Source organism: Lactuca virosa, chromosome 1 (genome assembly GCF_052849685.1).
Source record: "Lactuca virosa cultivar CGN04683 chromosome 1, Lactuca_virosa_CGN04683_v6, whole genome shotgun sequence".
NCBI classification, from domain to species: domain Eukaryota; kingdom Viridiplantae; phylum Streptophyta; class Magnoliopsida; order Asterales; family Asteraceae; genus Lactuca; species Lactuca virosa.
The window spans coordinates 296496552-296500459 of record NC_136426.1 but is presented as its reverse complement, the minus strand read 5'-3'; positions in this window follow the sequence as shown (position 1 = coordinate 296500459).

Genomic DNA, 3908 nt, shown 5'->3' with positions numbered 1-3908 from the left:
AAAGATCCCAACAACAAAACCAGTTATGGTTTCTGCTGGGATGGTTACTTCAACAGTCGTTACAACGCTACCTATTACAAGACCTATTTCGAAAGGAATTGTAATTGGTAAATCTACAGAGACTGGAGAGAGTGGTTCGAAACCAAAAGAGGCAATTGACAATCCATCTTTGAAAGATAAAGGGAAATCGATTGTAGTGGAAAAGTCAAAAGAAGAAAAGAAGGCTGCAACATAAGCTGAAATTGAAAAACTAAGGATGATTCAAAGCATTATGGCTCAGCGTGCTGGTGATCCGAAGGGAATAAACAAAGGTGATCCATCCAAACACTACAATTACGAAACAATCGAGGCTATGGTAGCGTATAATCACATGTATTCGTTTGAGAAGAAACCAAAACAAAGTTATTTGGTTACGAATACTGATTCAAGCCAGCTGGATTTTCCAATAAACGAAATGATGTTCATCATGCCTCAGTTCAAAGCTGAAGGAAATTTTAAACAAAAGGATGAAGGTACACAAATGAAAATTCGTTTTCATGATGTTCTTTCAAAAGCCCCTGAGGAAGTGTGGTCATTGGTTAAAATCAAGAAAGTGATCAGTATGAAAAAGGATGTGGTATTCGAAAACACAGTCCAAAATTTCAAGTATGTGGTTGCCAGGGCAAATGGAAATATTTGTGAGTTTACTGTTGCAGATTTTCCATTAATGAACTTGTATGATCTTATACAAGTTGCATTGCTTTTAAAAGACAAATCATTTTCATACCTTCAAAACACAGAACCTGATGAATTCAAGCTTGGGGTTGCTCACATCAAGATTTTTATCGAAAACTATTATGAGTGCTTGGCACTAACAGATGTGGAATTAGCTACTGCCAAAGGAATGGAAGTAAAAGCTCCGATGGCTCCGACGAAGACTCAAGCAGAATTGAAAAATTATGCTGATGGTGAAATCTGCTTGAAGCCTTTTGGAATGGTATTCGCAGGAAAAGACAAAGCTGGAAAAGCTAAACGGTTCTTATTCCAGGCATGCGAAGTGGAGAGATATTCAACATCTCAATATACAAACTTAATTGTTCGTATGAATCATTGCAAGAAGAACAATGAAGGAGATAAGAAAGAACTGAAGAAGATTATCTCCTGGTACACGGAGATTCGAAGAGTGATGCTGTATTCCATCCAGCTTCTTACTAATTGAGTACTTCGACTATGATTACAAAGGGGGAGATTGTAAGGGTCGAATTGTTGTAATTAGTCGAAATGTATTTTGAACTCTTCGAATGTTTTGTAATGTATTTTACTAGGGCACTTTTATTCGAAGCTTAAGTGTCTAGGCCTTAGTATATTTTTCGTACGCTTTCTGTTCCCTATAAATAAGGATATTTACTAGAGTTAGATAAGAGTTTTTACAGACTTGTCTATTGTACTCTGTAAACATACGAAAGCGTAATTGAGCTGAAACAAGATCATATTTACATCTGGTGTTCAATTTCATATTCATAATTGAATTCATACTCTGATTAATTCAATACTCGATTCTTTGTTTCATCATAAGTGTTTGATGTATAAGTTTGTAAATGTTTGTATCTCCTAGAAAATCCTATATTTTCTACTAAACGTAGCCTTCTACCAAGGCATCAAATGTCCTGTATGATTGTTTCTTGTGAAAGAGTGTATTTTCCCAAGTATGACTATCATTAACCAAAAATATAGTTTTACATTACCTTTTATGTGAAAAGATCATAATGTGAATGCAATGGGGAAATAATAAAGTACTGTAGTGTTGTATTATAGTAACTACTGCTGTACTAATTACGTTAAACCAATTGTTATTTAAAGTAACATGTGATATGCCTGTACCATACTACCAACTGAAAACACGACGATGAAAGACGTCGGAAGAAATGACATTTGGCACTTTGGCACCCATAGACTTGCAAGTCCCACTGTAGCGAGTAGCAAGGTGTAGGATAGTCAATCCAGTATAGATCTATACACAAATTCAACGCTCTCCTTCTAGGAGACTCTGGATACAAAACGAGCCATGACAGGTGATGCCATGCCCCGTTACGTGGCTCACATTTATGTTGTAATGTTCTTGTATATGTATTGTATGTACTAGTGTAATGTATGTTCTCTATGTCTAGTATGTTCTGTTTGTTTCTCATCATAGTATGTTACGTTTGTTTCTCATTATAGTATGTTATGTTTGTTTCTCATCATAGTATGTTATGTTTGTTTCTCATCATAGTATGTTATGTTTGTTTCTCATCATAGTATGTTATGTTTGTTTCTCATCATAGTATTCTCTATCTGTTTCTCGTTATAGTATGTATTGACTCATGTATGAACTGACTCATTGTATTTTTCATTGTTCTAGTAATAGTATTAGTAACTTCCTAAACTATACCTATTATAGTTTACTAGTAATGTTGGTTGTATATATGAACATGTTGGTGTATCTTTGCTACTCAAAGGCACCGAACTGAATGAAGGAACTTTTATATCTATACACATACACATAATATATAACTAAGATTCAAACAACCTTTGGACAAATAACCGATACCCTAAGTCCACAACCAAACAAGGAACAGGAAGCAAGGCGAGCTATCAGTCCTAAGTCCTTTCAATCCTACTTATATAACTGTATATATATAGACATGCATTTGACAAAATATAAGTTTAAAAGAGTTTGAATAGAAAGTATTTAACATGTAAAAGTCTTTGATAAAAACATTTTGAAGTAGTTTTGTTTGATAAAACAGCTAATTGAATAGCAAATCCTTTGTTTGATAGTTATTAATCACATGTGATTGATATAATAACTATAATGTTTCAACTTGTATTCCCCCATAAAAGCATTTAAAATCATTTAAAAGATAGATTAAGGGGTATGAACTCACCTGTAGTTAGTGGTTTGGATGAACAGATGGTATAGGATGCTAAGTGTCAAGTGAAGACTTGAGCACACACACGGATCCTATTTAACATATAATGACATATATATGTATCTAATTAGTCAATTAACAACTAATTAAGCAAGTGAAGACACCCTAGGACATGGAAAAAACTTTAATTCAAATGCTATAAGTACTAAAGGGTTGCACCTAAGGGGAGTATGACCTCTCTTTAGAGTTTATGGCCAACATGGAGGCATCACATGAGTTTACGGCCCAGGGGTAAATACTCATGAGTTTACGGCCGTAAACTCATGGTATTTTGCACCAAGTTTTGGTATAAGGTCTTATAAATCACAATGAAGTGTTCTATGTTCAAGTCTAAGCCTTAGGAAGGAATGGTGGCACATATGCACCACTAACTAGTGTTTACGGCTCAAGGTGATTGCCTTGGCCGTAAACACCATTTGTTCTTGGTTCTTTTGATGTTTAAGGTCCTATACTTTTCTTGGAAGTATTCTAGACTTGGTTCCAAGGCTTTGGAAGGGTTTAGGGCTCATATTGCCCCCTTAATTAGGGTTTACGGCCCAAGGAGATTGCCTTGGCCGTAAACACCTTTTGATCTTGTTTTCTTGATGTTTTCTAGGTGTAAACTAAGTGATTCAAGCATATAACAAGATAAGGCAAGAGTACTTACAATATAGAAGCTTGTAAGGGTGTTTAAGGTCCAAGAACACTAGTGTGTGTTCTTGGTGAAATGAAGAACACTTGAAGATCTATCAAAATGGAATGATTTCATGGATGAAATCAAAGGGTTGTGCTAGATAAAGTGTTGTAATAACAAATCAAAGGAAGAAATTCTTACATTTTTGGAAGATTAAGATGAAGATCTTGATGATAGTTGAGAGAGAATGGGAGTTCTTTGACTTTGAAATGAAGGAAATGATGAAAAATGATGTAAAATCATGCTTAAAGCATGAGTTCATGGCCATGGATGAGTTTACGGCC